Below are 26,070 nucleotides of genomic sequence, written 5' to 3'. Positions count from 1 at the left end.
AACGAATTTCATTTAAGTCTTTGTACTATGGATTATGGAGTGGAAGAGAGTTTTACTCCGTATACAATAAGGATTCCCATATTAAATATTCAATTCCTAAATTAATAAAATTTTGATTGATTTTAATTAAATTAATAGAAATATTTTTTAACAAGTCAAAGCTATTCCTTACTGTGAAAACCATATCTATTAAAGGGATAGTCAGCCCTAAAATAGAATATGAAATAAAGAATTTAAAAGTAGTTCCTTCTTGTTTAAATTCATGGTTCCATTAAAATATATTTAAAACAATTCTCTACAGTTTCTATTCTCAATAATTTAACTGGAATATTTGATTTCTGCCTAAAATATCTAGAAAAACTCTGCATTATGTTAATATTCTTATATCGATGATCATATTGGTCATCGCAAAAAGTTATACAATACTTTACGGTAAAAATTGTCCATATTAAAAGCCTTATTTTTCTCCTATAACTAATAAACTATGTGAAATATTATATTTTGTTTTAAATCATTAAAATGTAACCCATAACCCAAACTCAACCCATACTAAATAGACAGTAAAGAGCCATCTAATGAAATTTATATTTTAAATGTTTTCTAAATGGTAATAAAATATCATATTTCAAATCTTATTATAAATATGTATGTAATTATAATGGCGACCGAAATCTTTTTATTTTCAAATTCTTTAATTTACCTTTAATCTTCCTGTCTAAAATAAGAAAATTGTCAATCTTTTTAGACCACCAACATGTCATTTAAACGGTTCATTTTTTTTTTACAAATATAAAAAAATATTTAAAAGATTTCGAAAATAATTTACTTTAAATACATTTTATATGACAGTTTTAGTAAAATTGAATGGAATGAAGAAAAAAAAAATAATAAGAAAAATTTTTTTCCTAAAATTCCAATAATCAACATTAGGTATCTTGAAATTTAGAAATCCTTAAAGAAAAATTTTAAAAATTTTTGTGATGAAAAACTTTTTCTTATAAAATTTTTTTTTCTTTTAAATTCCCTATTCCAAAATACAGAGTGTGGCTGTGTTTTTAAGAAAACAAAAAGAAATTTCTAACCACAGTTAATCTATATTAATCATGGTTGGTGTAAAAGGGTCATGCTTTGAAGCTACGTTTAATTTTCCTTATTTACTTTAATTTACCGGTTTTTTTATAATTGTCCAAATTTCAAATTACTACTTATATAGAACTTATAGAACTAGATAAATATTTAGTTACAGAACGCATCCAAATTGTATGTTCACTGGACTTCATCATACTCTTGTTGCTTTTGAAAAAATGCTGGCCTCACATACAGGACACCAGCTTTCTATCATTTCAATTTGTTTCATTTGGCTTTGTATTGCTCGACCTCATATCATATAATCTCACATATGTCATTTAAACTTGTGCCATACATATCCTATTTTATCACCTAATATGCACCAAAAATTTATTTTTTAACAGCTGCTAGTCATAAATTTTCTATAAAATCAATAAAATTCATAAACTTTCAATTTTAATTTTCAACCCTTACTCCTCATCACTATCGCATGATGCAGGCAATTGCACACCCTTTACATACAGAAAAAACAATTACCAATTTATGTTTTAAATCATTCTTTTCATTCAATTAAACAAAAATTAAGGTTATACATTTGAAATTGAAGAATTAAAAGTTATTATTTTTGATATTAAAGATCCCAGTATCAACCGGAATCATTTTATTAATTTTAATTGATTGAAAATTAATGATCATCATTTAAAGAGATATTAAGAAAACGAAAACGGAAAATAATCAGGAATTATCATTTGAGGAGAAAAAACAACAAACCAGTGGTACTCATATAAGCACTGTATATTCAGCTTACATACATACATTACATACAAACATACCTAAAAAAAATTGTTGATAAAAATCAAGGAAAATAAAAATGAAGTTTAGTCCGTATACCATTTTTTATTTTACTTAAAAAAATATAAAACAAAAAAGTATAAAAAAAGGAAGCAAAAATCTTAAAAAGTTGCAAACGCTTGTCAGCTTCTATCAGATCCTTAATTCATCTTTTCATTATTCTACAATATTCTCTTCAAACTTTGGACATCTCGATTTTGTTCTTTAAGTTTTCTTTTTTTTTATAATTTGTTCTTCTTTAAATTGGTAGATATTAAGAAAGATTTAATTTTTTGACGATGTCATCAATCGAGATGTCTTTAATTCCATTCATTTAATTGGTTAAAAGCAATTTGTACTTAAAATTGTTAAAAATGAATCAAAAAGAGAATGTTCGGGGGGATTTTCATATTTAATATTTTTTAATAATAAAAAGGATGCCAGGTTTGATATAAAATTTTGTGAAAGATTAATTTAGAAGACAAAAACGCAAATTTAGTCAAGTGGAACATATGTGGAATTTATTTAATTGACTTCTACAGTGTGCATTTAAGTCACATATATTTAATATTGTTGGCAAGAATAATCAAGAAGCTTAAAAAGCAGTATTGAATTTTTCTTAAATTATTTCAAATCTATTATTTCATAGTCTGAAAAAGAGCAAATTCGATAAAACTGTGCCGAAAAAGGGATTGTTATTAAAGCTATGCCCAAAATTCGAAAAGAAATTTAAAGATTTTCAAAAGATTCGAAAATATTTTCATTTCGAAGAAGATCCTAATTATTAAAAAATAAAGTTGAATGCAGAAAATCATTATTAAAGCAGCACTTTTCCTCAAACAAGTAAAAATACTGTTTTTAAAAACAATCTGCTACATTATTTTAAATTCGTATCATTCATATATCAAAATATATATGTAATAAATTATTGCATACATTTAAGATGAACAAAAGAAAAAATTTAAATAAGCGTTAACAAAATGGTCGAATTTGACGGTTTCAAGTGCGTGAGTTATGATTAATAACTATATTTTTTTGACAGCGTGAAATCTTTCGTTAGCTTCTTGCTTTTATAGAAATTTGGAAAAGCTTGCAATTTCGAAAATATAAGTCACTGAAAATTTCGAAAGATTATAATTTATGTCAGAAGAATAATGTCTGAATATTAAAAATTCCAAATCATCAAGCTATAATAAATAATTTTTTTATAATATCTGGCAACACTAAATTACATTATAACGAATAATATTAATTAATGGACTCATTTAATTTATATATGTATGTATTTTCTAAAACAAAAAAATGATGAAAAGAAAAAGTAAAATTCAAATTTTCCTTTTTATGTCTAAATTGATTTCCTTTAAAGACAACATTCTTATTTCTGATTAAAATGATTAATAATCAAAAAATTATCATTAAATATTGTATATGTATTGTGTGTGTGTGTGTAGAGGGTAGGTAGTCGCCGCAGTCAACTAGAAAATAAAAAACATTTCATCAAATTGAAAATGAAATCAATTAATCGATTAAATAAAAAATTGTGATATTTTTAATTATAATGACAGTAAAATTGATTAAAATTATAAAATGTAGAGATTCAGTTGAGCAAAACATAAAATTTTATTTAACTTATATTGAAGAAATGTTGGAAAAGGAACGATTAGATAACTAAATATACTCAATTATGACATTTCAAAGTAATCAAAGTGAAAATTTTTAATTAATTTTTTTTTTAAATAAATTTCTTTATTAATGAGAAGACATGCTATGTTTTTCTAAGTCCGCAATAATTACATTTCAAGGAAAATTTTTTGTTTCTTCTTTTCTTTTCTTTAATAATTTTCTTCCTTTGAACAGTACACAAGAGTATTTTTCGTACAGAAGAGAATTTTCCAAAACGTAAAAACTATGATTTATTAAAAAAATATGGAACTTCCGGATGAATAGCTTAACCTGAAATAATAACGAGCAGAATATTATTAGTACATTTTTTTAAAAAAAGTTTATCCATTAAAAGGTGACTTCAGTCTTTGCTTACGGATATCTAATGTAATTTTTTTACACACACCATACCATCATACGAAAATTCCGGTACTGTACTTTACTATCATAATTATAGCGGTTGTTGTGGAAGAGAAAAAATGAGCTGTAGAATGTCTTCCAAATAACGCATTGTTAAATGACGACCTTTTTTTTTTGATTTTTGTTGTTTTGTTCCCATAGAAACCATAATGCTTGTTCTAGCTATCATCATGCATTCCAAGGTGGGAAAAAGTCGTATGTTAAAAATAAAAATGGAAGAGATAATTAATAATAATTTGAAAATTAAATTCCGAACAATTTCCTTAGTTTTTCTAGTAATGTAAATGAATACACTCTACTCTAAATACTTTAACGCTCAAAAAAAAATTCTTGTTTTTGGAAAAAAAGGGGCAGGTAAATAGTATAACTCATGTTGACCCCATTAATAATAGTTTTTTTCATGAAAATAAGACTGCTTCCAATATAGCTTATTAGAGTTATTATGTAAACATTATTATATAAAAGTAATATGAACGAGATATTTAGTACTTTATGAACTTTAATTCCAACTACAAGTACCAACATATTATATATTAAAAAACAAAACATAAAGGACCTTATGACATAAAGTTTCCCATAAATTTTTGAAAGTAAATTTTGGACACTTCATATTTTTTTATGCTATTAGTACACATATTATGTCAATAATATTATCAATTATAATAATATAACAGTTTTAATGAAGTTTCTTATAATAAGATGACGTTAGATAAGAAGCTCAACAATAATTTTTCTCTAAGAATTTTTTGAAAAAAAAAAAAATCTTAAAAAAATCTTGTAAGTTCCTTCATTTACTATTACTGTCATCATTAACTATCCAATAATATATAAGTTATCATCTTTGATATTTAACCAGTAACAATATATGTGTGTTAGGGTACAATAAACAACTTAAGTTTCTATTAAACTATAGAAAATATTTTTTTTTGGTTGAGAAAATTTCCAAAATATAAGTATAAATATTTATTTATTAGTATATGAATATAAATTGTATACGTGAATACATAAAATATCTAAAAGAATCAAAACTGAAAATGAAAAAGAAAACTTTCAATTTAATTTATTAAAACGATCAATCGTGCTTTGTGGTTTTTATTTTCATTTGCCAATCATTAATAATTTGTTCGAGCGAGACAAGATATTGCAGAAAATGTTTCAATGCGGTTAATTTTGTTGGTTAGTTGATTTGGTTAACTGTTTTAATAATGACTATATACATATATATATATATATACATAAATACGATATATTATTTCAATTTTATTTACAACATATCCGATGCTTTTGTCTTTCATTATAATATACGCATACAATACAATTTAATCATATATTATAGACATATAAATGTATGTATATAATGTACGTGCATTGTATTTTGGTTATCTTATATTTAATTCGAAAACATTTCCAATGTGTAGTTAAGTAAAGCCTAAAAATCTTTAAAAAAATTTTTATTCCAGCTAAAATTTTATCTTTTATTATATTTCTTTTGTCCATCATTATTGTTCGTATAATATAAGTATATAAATAAATGTGTGTCATACAATACAATATAGTCACCATATATGAAATATACATATATGTGTATATATACATATACACAAATATATAATATGCTGGAACCGAATGCATTTATACATGTTTTATGATTCCGTTTTCATATAATCAACAATTTCAATTCACAAAATATAACGTATATAAACTCGTTATCCATCTCTAAATTCGGCATCATAAACTTTTCCAAATTAAATATAGCTTTTGTATATATGTTTAAGCAAAATTAAATATTATTTTGTATTCTACATTTCATATATGTACATACATATATATGAAATGTACAATATAAAAAAATAATTCAAATAAAATCAAAGAAATATCAAAAATAATTCAAAGAGATATTTGTCAGGATAACTTTAAGATTAATTTTATTGTAAAAGGATTATAAAAAACAAAAAAATCAAATTGTGCGCTCAATTGCCGTGATCTAAATTATGATGAAGTTAAAATCCAGCTTTTAAATTCAGCATATTCAGCTTGCTTCAGACTAAATGCCCCTAACGAGGAGCAATTAACTCTTTATCTTTCATATCTCTTTTATCCCCTGACTCATTTATTATACAAACAGTAAATTTGATATTCAACCAGAAGTTGACTAATATTTTAGTTTCTTAAGGTATTAGATAATTATTTAACATTTATTTTTATTAATTTAGCCTGTTATTAATTTACTTCTTTCCATTAATTCTGAAATTGATTTATATCAACTCATTTTAAACCTGTATCGCAACATTTAAAATATTAATAGCTGTACAAATATGAAAGAGACAATTCGGATCAAGTTTTAAACGACTCCACCGATGAAAATATTTCTATATATCCCACAGTAGAGTCTATCTACAAATTTAAAGTAAAAATTTTTATGAAACATAATGCTTTTAAAAATTCCCTAATTAACTTAAAGGGTAACAAAATTACCACCGCTTTTTATATTTAAAACATAAACGAGCCTCAATTTTGCCTGTTTGTGTCTTATACACTTGAGATGGATCGTTGGCTTATTGTATCATAAACCAATCTCGAAATTTCGAATCATAAACAGGATTAATTCTAACCAACACAAAATGTTTTACGAAAAATTAAAAAAAAAAATAAAAAGCCTTCAGAGAGAGCGCAACACCGTGCATTTTTTGTTTCCTCTTTTTCTTTTGTATTTTTTTTTTTTTTTTTTTGATTTTTTGACATGAGAGCAAAAAGGCTAATAACTATAAATATTTGTGAAAGGAAAATTATGAGATAAATATTTATTTTGGATTTATTAAATTGAGGGATAATAAGGCAATTTTGAGATTTATTGATATTATATGTATGAATCTATGCACATACATTTATGCATAATATGTATATATATATTATGTCGTTTCTACAAAAACGGATAAAATGGATGTTGCATATAGTTGGCTTATTTTAAATTTTTTTCTTCTTTTTCATCATATTTTTAGTAATATTGCGTTTATTTTTTCTTTTCAATTCTATATACAATACTCACTTGATCCTCACTTGATTTATCATTATTGTTATCATTATTATATATATTATATATATTATGATTATTGATTATTAAATGAGATGAACTACAACATGAGAAATGGTAAGTAATAAAATACTATATAAACAGTTAAAACGTTTATTAACAAACAGTGCCGCAGATAGTATTATAACGTACTATCTATATAATAGCGCACAAATATAACGTAACTTCAAAATAATGGCTGTTATATGTATGTATGTACATATATTAGTTAAATATTATTATAAAATAATAATAATGACAAAGTAAAAATGATAAAATGAAAATTCAAAATGACTTTTTTTTTTGCTTTTTTTTTCATATAATAAAATTTGATGGGAAAATAAAATAATTTTTAACTATAACATAATAACAACATAAACACACAATAAATATACGTACATACATAAATATCCACAAAATTAACGATAAAAAATGACATTTAATGACAGTTAAATAATGATAGTTGGAAGCTTGATCAGCAGCGGTCAATTATATTTTAAGTATTTTGTGATTATAATAAAAAAAAAAAAATGAGAAAAAAAAAAACATGCCAGAGAGAAGGAGAGAGAGAAGGGAGAAAAATACAAAATAAACTTCAAAATTTATTAAAAGTGACTTCTCTATACGACGGTCGTTTAACGTTATACTCGTACCGCTACCATTGTAATTCATTTTATGAAAAACAACAATAAAATAACAAAAATAAATAACATGGTTTCATTTAAATGTTTTTAATATTTTGTTTCCTTGCTGTTATAAACAACATGCATTTATTACATACATATATACACATAAGTATGTATTCATGTATAATTAAAAATTAAATAATGTTAAAGATGATTGATAATTCTTGTTAATTTTTTTTTTTTATTTTTTCTTAACATTCATTAATAATTTTTTTTTCTTGTACATTTTTGGTTTATATTTTTCTTTTCATATTATTCATTATTTTTATAAAATTGAAAATCAGAATAAACTCTAAAATCAAATCTAATAATAAGCCCGATAGGAACAAATTGATTTACAGGTGCACCTTTTATACTTTACATTTTCTTTTTATACATATAAATGGTATGTAACATTTGTGAGTTTCAACAGACGACAGAAATTTATACTCGTATAGATTGAGGGTATATATACCTAAAAATTATATGATACATACATATGTAATATGGGATTTATAACAGAAATAGTCATTCATTAAATTGATTAATGTTGATAACAATTAGGAACGGAATTAATAAAATACGTTTATACTTTACAAAATGCGTGTGTATATATAGGTGCATAAAATCATAATATATACGATTTTGTATTTGATTTTAAATTAATTCGGGAGAGGATATGCATACATACACATTTATATTAAAATTATTCGATTTGTAGTTGATCCGGCTAACTACAATGATAATAATTATATATAAATACGAAACTGTTGATTATATTAAACCAGAACATTAGTGACTCACTAGAATTTGTGAACGGAAGACCAAATCAAAGTAGCTATAAAACGTACATTCCCTGGAATATCTTCACAAAATCCGAAAGTACCAGACATCAGCACATCCCTTTCCAGATGCATGAGAGGCTTCCTAATGTTTTAACTCCAACTTTCACTACCATCTATATTTAATTTAGTTTGAATAACGTTTAGTAATTTAATTTAGTATGATATACAATTTAAAATATAATGCAAAAACTTCCGCGTACAAATTCATTTGTGAGACCGACTAACGTCCCGATTTCTTATGAGTAAAATTAGCATTATCTTAAATAAGAACTTTCATTATCCAAGTTATACAGAATTTTTGAATCATATAACTGAATGGTCGTCATTTCCAGGAAAATTCTATAAATTTCGCAAGTTTTCCAATAATACTCCGCTTTATAAAATTGAAAATTTTAAGATTTTCGCTTCCAGGACAGTTTTGAATACAAAATCGTTTTTATTCTAAGTTTATCTTTAACGCGGATAATTTTTTATTTATCCGGAAATTCTTATCAAATCTGAGAAGGAAATGTTCATATTTATATTACGTATTTATAATACTTCTGTTACCGCTCGAACATTACAAATGAATATCGTAATTTTCTATACCATTTAAAATGTAACAAAAGCACATAAGTACAGCAAATATAGAAAAAGTCAGTAAAAATAAACAATAATAATCAAACCATGAGTAACATTGGTAAAAAAAATTTCAATAAATTTTGATATACATAAAATAAATGACACTTGTCACCGATCCATCTTAAATTCTTCGTGATTTCTGTTCATTTATTTTAATTGTGAAAGGAATTTATTTTTTTTTCCCCCTCCAATATGCATTTTATTTTGTAATTTGTAACGAATAGATTTTTAATAATGACTTTTATTATAATTTTTTTAATTATATATGTACATACTCGTATATATTGTGAATTATGTTTATTTATTTTAAATTTAATTAGACTTTTTTAAAATAACTAAGCGTGACTATATACTAAATATGTATGAACTTTGATAGTATATTGCGAGATCATTGTCTTTTAAGTCCATTTGAAGATGATACATGGATGATATAAAAAATTTACAAGATATACAATTCTTACAAGTTGAAGTGTTTCTTACAAGTTTCTACAAATTTAGAACTATGTAGAAATGAAATTTTTATTAGTTCTAACTAGCAGATTACAATTACTATTAGTAGTAGATTACAAATGATGAACAAAAAATAATTGATAGAAATTTCAAAATATAACATTTGTGTGACGTGCAACATTGATTTTGTAATACATAATTTAGATTGCAAAATATTTTATAAACAATTGGGTCTAAAATTTATTATATCAAATACAATGTTGAATTGTTTTCTAATTAAATAAGAAATAAATTAGTCAACAATAAAAATTAAATGAAAATGCTGTTCTTTATAAATATTAAATATACCATTTTAATATACATATAAGTATATATTAGATACTGTAGGTTTTTGGACTTCAATTCTATAGTCATTCTGATAATTTCATGTAGTTCGTTGAAATTCTGCTCTGATATAAATAGATAATATAATAAATATAAATAGCTGCAAAAATTTTTAATTTAAAAAGTAAAATTCTGTTCTAAGCTGAAAATGAATTACGGACAATATCTGGTTTTTAAAGCATTTTCAACATAGCTATTATGTTTATTTTTTGATGACACACAGTAATGATGGAATACTTAGATCAAGATGTCTACTTTGTGCCTCCAAAAAGACATAACTGCGTACGTCATTACGTGAATTTCATTTTTCTATGTCAAACTCTGTAAGAGTTTTGTAAGCAGATGAATAACCGAACTGATAACCAATAAATATCAGATAAGTATAAAAAACATGTACAAGTTGGCTGACCTTGTGTTATAATAATAGCATTTTATTCTATATATTTATCACAATGTTAAATTAAGGTCACAATAATCTTACCTATAATAATTGTATAATTAACACTTCTTATTTCTTTCATAACATTCTAATAATTTCTTAATTTAATAAAAGCATTTTTTATTCTAAAAATTTTCTTTTATAATAACATTCATATTTAATTAATTACTTTGAATTAGTACTCATAATTATCCCATTCATGCCCATTTTTAGCACTTTTCCAAAAAATTTTTTGAAAAAAGTGCTTATTAGTTTCACTCTGTCCGTCCGTCCGTCTGTCCGCGTGTCTGTTTACAAAACTTCTACACCTTTGAAGATAGAAAGCTGAAATTTAATACGTACATAGATCTTCACTAGAAACTTATTTCCGTAGAACAAAATTTTTACCTATCTCCCCCACTCTAGAAGTTATACCCCCCCAAAACCCTAAAAATTGCCTTTTTTAAATATTTGTTGCAATGAAACCATAAGCATTTTTGAAATTTTGCAAACGCAGAAAGGCAGTGGCTTGCTTCCCTTTGCGCGGTATACTATAGTTCAACTTAAGAAAAACAAAATGGCCGCTCAAATTTACCGTTATTTAAAGTCCTTTTTTTCCAAATTTTTGATGTCGTTTTTCTTCTAGACCCCAGACTGTAGAAGCTTGAAATTTTAGGAACTTTTAGATATTAATAAATAGTTCATTTTGTTAGAAGAAAATTTTTTTCTATCTCCACCCCCTCTCAAGTTATCACCTCTTGAAATTCGTAAAATTTGAATTTTTGACACCTTATATTTCCGAAACCGCAAGCTTTTCCAAATTTTTATAAACGCAAAAGGCTAACGGTAAATTCCGTGAAATTAAAAAATATAATTATTTTTCTTAACTCACACAATTAACCCTTAAAATCGAGCATTATGTTAACCCCTTTTTATATTAATTTTTGCTTTATTTCAAAGACTGTATATATGCGTCATCCTAAATATATGCAATCCTAGAAATAGTTTTGTATATGAATGAAAATAATTTTAATAGTGTGATAGCTATACATAGACTGTATTTAAAAGCAGAATTTTCACTTGTTGAAGGGAAAAGTGCTACAATACAAACCATTGGTTTGACCCAACTTTATTATCAATAATATAAAAGTTCTTTGAGCCGCTCCATGGAATTCACTTATAGAATACTTAAATAGTACGAATTAAATTATGTTTTATATTAAAAAAAAAAAATAAATCTCCAATATAATTATAATTAAAATGTAATATATTTTCATTAAGACATATTTGGTATACCTATGCTATATACATATACTCGTACTTGCACTTATACATTTTTCAAAACTGTCATATTAGTGATCAATAAATCATTCAACCTAGAAAAGAAAATAAAAGAAAAACCAAAAAAAAAAAGAACATGAAAACTTCAAAAATTTTATATAAGAAAAAAGAATTTAACCCCATTAGTTTTTCAATTAATTTATGATACCTTTTAACACATGTTAGAAATACCCAATAGAAATATGTTTTTTTTTCTGCTCTACTGTAATTAAATATTTTATGTTTACTTAAATAAAATTTTTTTTTTTAACTCTAACATTTTTTAATACACACTACATATACTTATATTATTCAATACTTTAATATCAATCTAAATATTGACTTAAAACATTAAATTGAAACATCCAAAGTTGAATTTCAAAGTATTCTGTACTCTTTTATCATGTTCTTATAATTTTTTCTTTTAATATTACATAAATATTAACAAGATAAAGAAAGAAAACAAGTAGAAAACAAAAATAATTCATGTTAAACATATAAATCATAAATATAAGAGAATAATTTATGTTAAATGTAATGTATGAATAGGTATGTATGTAGGTATAATATGTAATATGCATAAAATCATGTCCTGCTTTTTGCTTATTTAACTATGAGCGCCTATTTATATTTATATGTATGTATGTTGTACTTTACTACTGAAAATATGTAAGTAATAAAAAAATTTAAAAGACTGCCGATAACTTGAATTACAAATTTTTTAAATACAAGTTTTTAGAAAATGTTCAAGTTATTTCTATATAAAAAAACACCGGTCGGCAACCTATCAACCCACGAGTTTGTTTTCTCGTCACTTATTTGATAAATATTATAAGTGGTCCTATTAATTTCCCGAAATTTGAATTATAATATATGTATGTATAAAAGAGTTTTCCCATTAAATAGAACGCACTCTGTTTGTTCTTTAGCATTTTTAAACTTCCATTTCAATTATAAAGCTTCTTACTTATTTATCAGAATTTCAATGTTACTGCACACGTATTAGGCTAATATTGATGAGGAAATTGAAGCTACCACCGTATGCCGAATACAATAATTTTCCAATTAATACTTCCATTTAATTTTGATTTTGTTTAAAAATTGTTAAATTAATATAAAAATATGCCTGTATATAATACAAGATGTGCCTTTAATATTCCAACATTTCGGTTGATTTTAGCTCACCTATAAAAAAAAGGTTGCCGACCCCTGAATATAGAATGTATATATAAAATATTTTAGTTTTGCGATCATAATTCGTACCTACATTAATAAACATTTAATATACATACATATATAAGAATATCACAATAATATGGCGGTAATATGGCGATAGTACCATGAACGTGTGTATAATAAAAATCTGAATAAAAAATTAATAACCAATTCAATAATAATAAAAAAAAAAACATTGTAAATATTAGATTGCCATAAAATGTTTTTTTTTTCTAAAGTTTTTTTCTAAAATAACAAAAAATACCTTAAGCCGCGAAAAATCTTTTTCTTATCTTAGATGTTGTAATTGTCTTATTTCATTTATCTTTTTATAAAATTATTATAAATACACACAAAGTACCTACATACAAGAAAACATGAGAACGTGTTGTTTTGTTGCCTCTTATTTGTATAAAATAAATATATAAAATTGTTATACAGCTACTGGAATTTAATACAATTTTTTTTTTCATTAATAAAATTTTTCAATTGCCTTGGCACTAACATAACACACATTAAGACAATATTATTATAAATGTAAAGTAAGCCCATGAGAATATTGTACTCTAAAATAATTAAGTTATAATTTATTATGATTTAATATTTTATAACAATTTAATTGTTATACATATTTGGAAAAAAATGGTGTATAATAATATAAGCCCAATATGTATATAATGTGTGTATGTATGAATGTAGAGATATGATTAAAAGTAAAACAATTTGTTATTTGTACAAATTTATGTATTTTCATATGAATTATTAATAATTTAATTAACTTGATTAATATTCATTAGAAATTCAATAACGCATTCGTTTTATATTTTCTTTTCAATAATTTATTTCTCAATTACATTATTTTATGTATGTAAATGAATAGTTGAGCAGTATATAATAACTAAGTAATTCTGATAGATGACTTTAATGTCTTAATAATTCAAATATGGTAAGTATGTAAGTATACTCAAATGGAATGAGTTCTCTTTAGGAAAAAAAAAATGGTTTGTAAAGAGAGCACTGTTTTGTTAGAATATTCTGCTATATACTCGTAGAAGTGAGAACTATAGCCTATGAATTTAAATTTGAAATGTGAGGCATCTAGCGGAATAAATGAGGGTAATCATTCCTCTCAACCACTTCTCAGCTGGTTTAGTTTTACATAAATGGAAGAGTATTGCAAAAACTGTAAAATAATTTCAACATTTGAGCTTTTACCGGAAATTACAATTTTTTTTTTTGAAATTCTTAATTTGTGAATGTAAAAGACATTTGTCTGATTTTTATTTAAAATGAAATGCCTTTATTTTGAAAATATCTAGTAAAATTTATAATTTTATTTTGGAAATACGTTATATTTTAGTTGCTGTTTTTCCGCGAACAATTCATTTCCCGAAAAAAACTCTAAGAATCCTTTACGCTATTGATGCTTTCTGTGTACTATAATTTAATTCTGCATGTGCAGATAATACACAACTTAATAAAAACGCGCACAATATTGTATTCAAATGCGATTTAAGTTTTTTTTGAATCAACTTTCACTTATATAACGGAAGAAACACTCAAATTAAATAAAACCTTAACAGCTCATATAAGCACAAGACAGTTTAAAATTTAAATAAAAATTAAACAAAAAATTTATTCTATATATACGAAAACTGTTTCAAAAATTATTGAACACATTATTGAAAACATTTCAAAATTATTGAACAGATCAGGTGATTTGACAGAATCTTCTAAATACAATCAAGTGACATAATATACTCGTTTTATGATTTCTACAAATAATAATTAAACATTGAAAAGTATATGTAGGAATAGTAGATATACGGTATGTATTATAAACTACCGTGTGAACCGGAACTAGTGCGCGAAATACTGGTTCCTTGGAATTGAGAAAAATTTTGCGTGTTAAGGGAGAAAGTTCAGATGCACAGCGATATAGTTTCGGAGGTTTACAAATATCGGATTAAAAAAAAATCTGTCTAAAAAATATTGACAACAGTTTCGAAGCCGGAGTGAAGCTATAGCAATATGTTGCTCACAATTTTTTCCTCAATTTAATAGTTGATAAAATACATAGTGATTTACAAATGGCTAATGTTAGAAATACCATTTTTGACTAATAGCTGCAAAAAAATTAAATTCCAAGTTAGAAAATTGAAAGTTTTTCAAACAAATTTTTCGCTTTTTTCTCTAGACATCTGAATTCCTCCCACCATACGAACCATTTATTCTTTTCCTTAAAAAAACTATCAAATTAGCTTTAAGAGTTTGTGCACTAATTCCGGACCCCTTGTGTTGCAAAGTATTTAGAAGTGTTAATATTTAGCACAATAATAAAAAAAGAAGAATAAATGCAAAATATCAAAATGAACGTGTAAAATAAATGCTTGTTAATTTTTTTTTTACTATCTAATCACTTAAGGAAATATTTAATAAGTATGACAGTCTAGTATAATAGTTATTTTGTTTCTTTTTTCGATATTTTTTTTTATCTACTTGATATTATCAATTTTTTATACTCGTATGTATACAGTTTTAAAAATAGTTGAATTAAAAATAACCATTTTCTATAATGTACAAGAGTTAATAACGAAAGGAACAAGATTGTATTGCAAAAACAAAAAATCAACATTATGACAACAAAAACAAGTTGTTTTTTCTTTATTTTTTTTTTTCAAACACCGTACATCATCCTGTCCTGTCAATTCCTGCCACATTAAAGATATTTTTATTCTTAAGAGAATATCAAAAAATAAATAATTAAGTGGCGTCTACACCATATAAATTATAAATGGCAATTTACAACATCACCACTTTCTTATTACTACTTTTCTGTTATATATTTTTTATTTAATTTAATATGTTATACTATTATATACTTCTATATAGTTATTGTTATATAAAGTCTTTTGAGTATTATTAATTTTTTTCTTCACAAACAAACTCCTTATTAAAAAAAAAAATCTCATTTTTTTTTTTAACATAATTTTTTTTTATACTTTAAGTTTGACTGACATATTAAATTCCATAAGTACAACATCCCAATGTATAATTCAATAAGTAGTATATAAATTATAATTTTTAATTAAATAAAATATAAGAATAACAGTAGGTTGGTATATTATAAAACTCTGACTTTGATGGAAGCCTCAGTTCGAAAATGTAAGAAAAACCAGGCACATTGTATTTAAATTTTGAAACTGAAATTATTATAAAGGAAATGCAATTTAAATGAGTAAAAAACCTTTAATTTAAGAGTAATTGTAAAACAAAAATTTTATAATTAAATTTTTACCATTATGATTCGATTCCTAAATTTTCATATTAAAGACCAATAATAAAACCTACTATGGATTTAGATAATAAAAAAACCATTGGTTTATTTTTGCAAAATTTTAATATAAGTTCCGAAATCACATTTCGAATTCTAAAAAAACATAGAGAAAACATTTCCCGGCACAATATTATAAAAACGTAAGCCTTGGTTTTTGATGGTATTAGAAAATGCGTTATTTATAATTTACTCTGAAAATGTATCATAAAAAAGTTGCTAGACAGTTTGGATTTTAAAATTTATTGTTTTTTTTTAACATTATTATACACAAACGTGAAATCAATATTATATATACTTGATGCAGACTATATTATTTGAGACGTCACTAGAACTTCTGGAACACAATCACGAATAGCCTGCCGATAAATTTCTTCTCAAACCTACTAAGATCTATTTACCTGAAAAACTGTTCTCTTACTTTTAGAATCAAATTCTTCACCAATTATTCGAAATACAGAGTAATCAAATCAGTCAAACCAAAAATGACTAATCAATTCATAATTAATATTTGAAGACTCGTTTAAAATTAACCACGAAACTTTCGTTAAATACTTTTTTTCAGTCAATTAACAGTTTACAAATTCATGATTATTGTTTTAAATTCTAAATAAAATATGAACCAAATACGAATAATTATTTGAAATAATTATACTGAAATTTATTATTATTAAAGTCTTCAGCCTACAAATATGCAAAATTTGCAATTTAAATCACTAATTTTCATTATAATTTTATATGAAGAAAACCCTCTCTATTACATTTTAAAAATTATTAAATTATTTGAAAAACATATCAAACTATTCACTAAACCATTAATTTAATACAAATTAGAAGAATCTCACTTTATTTCGAAAAATAATAAAAAAAAGCAATAACAAAATTTTTTTTAAATTGGTTCGTATATTGAATAAAGGAGAGGGTCTTCCTCTATAAACTCTCAATGTAATTCCTTAAATCACTTTTAACAAATTAAACAAAAAAAAATCTGATGTGGTCAGCACATAACCGACCGCATTGTGTATTGTCTAGTTAAATGAAAGTGTTACAGAATATTATAAAAATGTCTGTTAAATACTTCTTTCCAATTTTTAGGACATTAGTAAGCTTATAGTTAACATACTTAGAAAAATGTAAATTTGGCTCTTAGTAGAGTTTTGCTTTGTGCTACCCGAATTCCCTGAAATGCTCGCCAGTTAGTTTCGGTAACAACCAGAACTCAAATATCAAATTTCAAGAAATTCCATCAATTTGTTCTGTGGATAAGGTGAAAAATGTAAAATCGGCCCGCAAATCAGTTCTCGAGCCCTGATCTTTCCAAAAAATTTACATGTTCATTGTTTTAATACGGGGAATTCATATATTAAATTTTAATGAAATCGGTTAATTATTTCTCTTTATATACACAAAAATGTATATTTGGCCCGTAGTAAACGCCCAGTTGCTGATGCCTGATTTCTTCCAAAAGTTAGGAATTTTTGCGTATGATCGAGCAAAGCTTATATATGAAATTTCAAGTAAATCGGTTGAATACTTTCTTCAAAATGGTGAAAAATGTAAAATCGGCCCGCAAATCCGTTTTCGAGCGCTGATCCTTCCAAAAAATTTATATGCTCATTGTGTTAATACGAGGAGTTCATATATTAAATTTCAATGAAATCGGTTGATTATTTCTCTTTATATACACAAAAATGTATATTTGGCCCGTAGTAAACGTCTAGTTGCCGATGCCTGATTTCTTCCAAAACATACGAATTTTTGCGGACGGTCGAGCTGAGCTTATATATAAAATTTCAAGTAAATCGGTTGAATATTTTCTTCAAAATGTTCAAAAATGTAAAACAGGCCCGCTAAAAAGTGCAGTTCCCGAGGCCTGATATATACCAAAAGTTGATCGATCCGTGCCATGGTGGAAACAAACTTACATACAAAATTTCATCAAAATCGGTTCAGCCGAACTTGAGATACACGCGTGCACACACAGACCGACAGACCGACAGACCGACAGACCGACAGGTTGCTAAAAATAGTTTATTTACACTTCCCTACTATGGAGAAGTACGTTCCCACCGAAAACTCGATATGCAAAATTTGTTGCCATCACATAACCTACCTATTGTTTACACAATACGGTCGGTAAAAATTCATAGCCGATAATATGCACACCGTTCTGTTTGTTTGTTTGTTGTCAACTTAACATTTAAAGTACTTCAAAACCAGATCACATACGAAGAATTAAGAAGAAAAAGAACGTTGTATAGATCTTGTCGCGACTACATTCAAGAAATTCTTGAAATTCCTTCAAAATTCCGCATTTATTTTACGTAATCTTATAAAAGAGAGAACCAAAAGTGCAAAAATTTTGTCGTATTCTTAGCCAATCTAAGTTTCTCTTTTTAACTATGTGATTTATTTTAATACAACAAAAAACTCGAGCAAATATTGTAAAACATTTTTAACAATGTTTTCTTATAAAATAAAGAGAGTAACATTCAATCATTAACCATTTTTTTTTATTTTACACCTAGATTTCAATCAGAGATTCAAACAATTATAATACTTTTTTTAAGTATATTGCACTCTGAAAATTATTACAACAACAATAATAAAATTAACAATCCATAAATAAATGGTGTCTAAAACTCCGACATATTTACTAATTGACAATTTATTTGTGCAATACGTACCTATATATAGGGTGATTCTGAAAGGTATACAACAAAATATACCATTCGTTTGAGGATCGTAAATGGGTAATTCCTTTTTTCCGGACTGGGAGCCAAATCCCAAGGTTTTTCGAGTTCCAGGGTTTTAAACGAATTTTTACGAAATTTTTACTTATCCAAGTTTTTTTGATTATAACTTCAGTTATGAAAAAGAGAGGAACTTCAAACAAACAGTTTCTGAAAGGAATAGTGATTGGCTTAAAATAAACATGTTTTCTTAATTCTGTATTTTATATAGCTTCGGAATACCAAGCATTCGAACTTTAGGGAAAATCAAATTTTTCACTTGTTCAGGTTTTTTTTTAACCAGATAAATTAGTAAGAAATTTTTTGAAATCTTGAAATTTTTTTTATAGAGTTTTGCCCAGCTACTTAAGCTTTAATTTAAGTCCTCAAACATTAAAAAAAAATTGTATGGTACAGAAAATTTAGCACAAAAACTATTTCTATATTAAGATTTTAAAGGCATTATTTTTCATTATTTTTGATTTTTATTGATTTTAAGCGCGGTAATTATCAACTAGCATTAATTTTGGATGACAAAACTCACTCGAAAGAACAGTTGACATGTTAAGAGTCGAATTTTATTTTGATAAAGAATCTGAATTTTAATGTTTTTATTTAGCACTTTTCCAAAAATTTTTTGAAAAAAAGTGCTTATTAGTTTCACTCTGTCCGTCCGTCCGTCCGTCCGTCCGTCCGTCCGTCCGTCCGTCCGTCCGTCCGTCCGTCCGTCCGTCCGTCCGTCCGTCTGTCCGTGTGTCTGTTTACAAAACTTCTACACCCTTGAAGATAGAAAGCTGAAATTTTGTACGTACATAGATCTTTACTAGTAACTTATTTCTGTAGAACAAAATTTTTACCTATCTCCCCCCCTCTAGAAGTTATACCCCCCCAAAACCGTAAAAATGACCTTTTTTAACTACTTGTTGCAATGAAACCATAAGCATTTTTGAAATTTTGCAAACACAGAAAGGCAGCGGCTTGCTTCCCCTAGCGCGATACACTATAGTTAAACTTTAGAAAAACAAAATGGCCGTTCAAATTTACCGTTATCTAAAGTCCTTTTTTTCCAAATTTTTGATGTCGTTTTTCTTCCAAACCCCAGCCTGTAGAAGCTTGAAATTTTAGGAGCTTTTAGATATTAACAAATAGTTCATTTCGTTAGAAGAAAATTTTTTTTCATCTCCACCCCCTCTCAAGTTATCGCCTCTTGAAATTCGTAAAATTTGAATTTTTGACACCTTATATTTCCGAAACCACAAGTTTTTTCAAATTTTTATAAACGCAAAAAGCTAACGGTAAATTCCATGAAATTAAAAAATATAATTATTTTTCTTAACTCACACAATTAACCCTTAAAATCGAGCATTATGTTAACCCCTTTTTATATTAATTTTCGCTTTATTTCAAAGACTGCATATATGCGTCATCCTAAATATATGCAATCCTAGAAATAGTTTTGTATATGAATGAAAATAATTTTAATAGTGTGGTAGGTACACATAGATTGTATTTAAAAGCAGAATTTTCACTTGTTGAAGGGAAAAGTGCTACAATACAAACCATTGGTTTGACCCAACTTTATTTTATTGAAATGTAACAAATAATAATAAAATTGAAAAAAAATTTTATACAAAATTTTAATTTGAAAAACAAAAATTAATTTTAAAAAATTTAAAATTTTTGAAAAGAAAAACTAGAATTTTGTAGTACGAAAAATAAAAAAAAATCTAGTAATCAAAAATTTTTTTTCGAAACTTTTCTTGGTAAAGAAAATTGATAGGTTTTTTATTTTTGCCAATTTTTGTAAGAAATGGTACCTATATATGGTTTGAAATTTTTAAATGCATTTTTCTCACACTAGGAGCAATTTAAAAATTTGAAAAAATAATTTTCGGAATCTTGACATCATTTGGCATCTGAAGTTATAAAAATTATCCAGCAGGAGTGAATTAAACACATGCCATATAACATTTGACATTTATTTTGATACAAAAAAAAATTTTTTTTAATAGGAAAATTTAATTTTTTGACAAAATGGAGTTTTGTTAATGATATGGATTAATGAGATTAATAAATTTCAAACATATTTTTACAAAAACTGAAATTTGTGTACGGTTGAGGCAACTAAAGAGGAGTTCCAGTAAAACAAATAATTTAAAATATGCGATTGAATAGAAATATGTAGATTTAAAAGAAGAAAAAATTGAATTTTTGCCAAATTAGGTGAATTTCATAAGAGAATTTGGTGTTTGTTTTGAGAAATTTGTAAAATTTTTGGATAAGGTATTAGTGAATTCGTATTTTTTCAGATCAATCAGTTTTTGAAATCAGTTTTTCAGATCAAAAAAACTGAAAAAATAAAACAAGGGAAAAATTTTATTTTGCCTAAAGTTCGAATGCTTTGTATACCGAAGCTACATAAAATACAGAATCAAGCAACATGTTTATTTTAAGCCCATTACTAGGCCTTTCAAAAACTGTTTGTTTGAAGTTTCAATCTTTTCAGAGCGGAAATTATAATCAAAAAAAACTTAAATAAAGATAAGTAAAAATTTCGTGAAAATTCATTAAAATCCCTGGAACTCGGAAACCCTTGAAATATGGCACCCAGTCTGGAACAAATGATTTATCCATTTACGATCCTCAAACGAATGGTATATTCGTTTGTTTATCTCTCAGAATCACCCCGTATATCATTAAGTATATATAGGTACTTATGGTGTAGTAGTATAATTGCTTACAACTAAAAACATTAAATTGATTTAATTAAAAAAAAACGAAAGAACAAATTGTATAATTTAAAAGTACAAGGACATTTAACAGCTTGAATTGATTTTTATTTAATCATTTTAAATTGCAATAAAAACGATGATCGAATTGAAAAAAACAAAACTTACTTTAAGTATTACCATATTTGGTAAATTTGTGAGAACTATCAAAAACTATTATAAAGTTGAATGACAGCTACTGTGTTTAAATCTTAGTTTTATAAAAATCGTTCAAGTAATAATATTGTCCCATAAGGAGATGTGAATGACTTACATTTACTTAATTATGTGCAAGATTCCATTATTTATCGAGGTACCAGTCTACAATAATTACTATTATTTTGGAATAATTGAACTTCTTAACTAACATTCACAATAGAACTTTAAATTTAATTGTTATTTTAAATTTTTGTGTATTTTATATTTTAATCCATAAAAAATTTTAGGAAACTCTGTTTAATAAGATTTGTATAGAATTAATGTTGAAGATAATTGAAGATAATTAAAATCTCAATATATAGTAAAAAATAATTAAATAATTTTCAAAAATTCCATGTATTTTACTACGACTACACAATCAAATGTATGTTTGGAGACTATTACGAGTAACTATATTATTTTGTTTAACCTAGTCAACTCTATATAATCTGTAAAACTGATGCTTGGCTCTAAATTCAAGTGGAAGGTTCTTATGCTTCTAAGTGAAGTATGGAAGCGAAAACTTGTATTTGACAAACCGAATTTGCCCATTAGTATATACATATACACATATGGAAAATATTCAATTGTTATAGCCGTATATGATTTCGATTTTGGCGTTCCTGAAATATCATTATACTAAAAACTAAGCGCCATTAAATATAAAAGTTAAGTTAAATCACATTTATACAAGAAATGAATTGAACGTGAAATACGTATTTCTTGTTTTGTTCATAGAAAACTGTTATACTACGCTATTATAATCCTTATACATGTACTGCAAATTTATGCATTTATAGTATTATTTGCCGTATTATTTGTCATGTTCCTTTCAATATTAAATGTATATGATACAATATTATAAAACTATGCATAAGATTTTAGGTGCATTATGTTACTAATTACATTAGCCTAAGAAAAGTAGTATTTTACAAAAGAAACTGCGCATTTTTATTCTATTTGATGATTTTACATACTTGTATGAAAATTAAACCGTAAACACAATTTTACTCTATATACCTCCTGTATAACACGAATTGCACGCAAACCAAGGTCCCACTTACTTTCAATTGCTATTAAATGATGTTTAGAGTAACTGAAAGTGTTATACTACTGAGGAGTTTTAAGTGTTATATAAATAAATATTCTACGCAAATGACAATTCATTACAAGAAATACGGTTTTTGTACACTAAACACACAGGTAAACAATTTATAATCTTTTAATTTCAAAATGTTTATAAATAACTTTCAAATTTCTTAAATAATAACACACAAAATACCAATAGAAAAGAAAATGATTTTTGTCATTTAAAAAAAGATATTTTAGCTTTAAACGTATATAACATTGGGTATTGGAGATATAAGAATATTTATACAAAATATTGCAATATTAACTGCATTACATAATAATATTACAAAATAAATTAAAGAAAATTTATTGTTTCCGTCCTATTCATGTCCATTATACTATTATATATTACGTTAACACATGCACAAACTCATGAACTTGCATTTGTAAACATTCTAACAAATGTCCTGCCATTTCTCTTATTTTGGTATTTTTATGGCGGTTTTTGTTTAACATGATATGCGCGACAATTTACTCTATTATTGTGCAGTCTTGTACAAATAAAATTTATACGTAATACAAATAGAATACTAAAAAAAAAATTATCAAAACAAATTTATTATTTTCCTCAAGGAACCCTTCATCATCAATTTTAACGGCAACTAAAAATGAAAACTGTGTTATTTTGCAATATGAGAATATTAAATTGAAAGAAATATTGAATATTTTAAAACATAAACACTAAAGTCATTCTTAAAAGTAAAGAAATACCCCATTTCATATAACTGTCAAGAGAAGGCAGTTTAGTGGACGGCTATATAGGCAAAATACTTCGTTTTTAAATCCACAGCGCATTATCATTCCAGTCAACCAGTTACAACTGCTTAAAATATCTTAAGAAGAATTTTATTAAAATCTGTTTTAATTACTATAAAATTTGTTAATTATAGAATTTTGTTTAATTCGGCACTATTCAATTCGGTTCAGAACTATTGGAGAAAATCAACGGTTATATTCTTCACACGCATTGCAAAATATGTTTGAAAAATATAACCGTTGTAATGGTATTGTCGACCTCTCGTATATTTGCAGCATATTTATTACATAAAAACTTACAAGCGATAAGTGATGAATTAATTTAATCTAAAATTCCACATTCACGAACTAAAATCGCAAAAGTATTTCTATTTCTATACAGTTAAGCTACCCAAAATTGCTTGAGACTGCAAAATTCAGAAATTTTCAAAGAAAAAAGTACTATATTTCTCATATACGAGTATTTCGTTCACATATGATATTGAATCAGATAATGTGCAACACATATGAATCAATTTCCAAAGACATAACACATACAAACGAACATACATACATTCATATATTAGGGGATTTTGTACGACTGTTCATAATATATTTTTTGTTTTGACAAGTAAATACGGATACAACATAATACTGTTATGAGGTTGTTCCGGAAAATTATTACTTCCGGTATAATTGTGGCACCAAAAATAAATGAAAAGAAAAATAAAACAGGGAAAAAAAATATTTATGTTATTTTCTCCTTGGATTTTGAATTTTTTTTTTTTTTGTGGATTTTCCGAATTAAATGAAAAATTTTTAATTTTCCTTTTTTTTTTTTTTGCAAATATTAGCAGAAGTGGGTTACTAAATAATTTATTTTATTGCGCCAAAAGGAAGAAAAAAAAACAAATAAAACTATTTTGGTTTTTTTTTTTTTCATTTAAAGTATTGAAGGAGGAAAAAAATTAAATTTATTAAAAATTAAAATTTTAACAGAGGCATTGGAATTGCACACACATTATTTTTATTAATTTTTAATAACTGAACTTTATGATTAAAATGTATGGGAATAAGCTTTCTTGAATAATAGAATGATTGGAGTTGAGGCTTAAGCCACAAATTTTATAAAAATTGATCCTGTACCTCTGAGTATAGACATCTATTCGACAACGCAAGGCATTGTAACATTTATTTAATTAATTTGCATATTTTATGATTGGGACTGGATGGGATTTTGTTTCCTTCTATCCTCTTATAGTCGTCTGTATAGATGAAATAAGTCGGTTTATATTCAACTTTTATATGCTTTGAATTTAGAATGAAGTTGTAAAATTTTAATTTTCAAGTGATTAAATCGAAAATTTATGTAATTTTTTTGCAACATTTTTCCATATTGTTATATTAGTAAATAATACAAAAATGAATTCAACTCGAATTGTACTCTACCGGCATTATAGCATTTTTAAAGACAAAATGATTAAAACTCACCCCAATAAGTTTCATGAAAAATTTTATGAAAACAAATTATTACAAGACTCTTTCAAGCATTTTTTGATGGCTAATTATATTATGAGACAAAGTTTTATTTAAGAATGCATCTACTTTTTTGGCTACTAGGGGTAGAGAAAAATATTAAACAAATTAACAATTAATAATAATAAATTAAATTGCTGAGAGCCTTGATAAAAAATCGAAAGCTTTCAGAAAAAAACACGAAAGATTTTAAATTTAAAAATAAATCCCCCTAAAAGTATGCAATTTTTCTTTATATTTACAATTTTCATATTTTCTAATATTTTAAATAAAAGTTTTCCTCATTGCAACGATTAAATTTTAATTTAAAATTTAATATTTTAAATTACGAATAAAAATTCGCTAAAAATTTCTGCATTCTTTCAAAAAAAAAGGCTTTTAAAGCAAATCTAAATGGTACAAAAATTTTGGAAACAACTTTTTTATATTTATATAAAAAAAACCTTCTTCTAAAATTTATTTTTTATTTCCTTTTTTTTTTTGTATCCTTTTTTGTTAAATTTTCCTATTTCAACATTAACTTTTTTTATTTTCTGAGCATATTTAATTGCATTTTCAAATTTACCTTTCGAAATTCATTTTAAACATAATTTTATTCACTATTATACAAAATCTTTGTTTGAATTATACATTCTAAATCCATAACTGTTATACTGTTGTATAGTTG

The sequence above is a fragment of the Condylostylus longicornis genome, unplaced genomic scaffold (assembly GCF_029603195.1).
Source record: "Condylostylus longicornis isolate FDR11 unplaced genomic scaffold, ASM2960319v2 ptg000010l, whole genome shotgun sequence".
In the NCBI taxonomy this organism is placed as follows: domain Eukaryota; kingdom Metazoa; phylum Arthropoda; class Insecta; order Diptera; family Dolichopodidae; genus Condylostylus; species Condylostylus longicornis.
The sequence above is the reverse complement of the archived record's forward strand: the minus strand, read 5'-3'. Positions refer to the sequence as shown.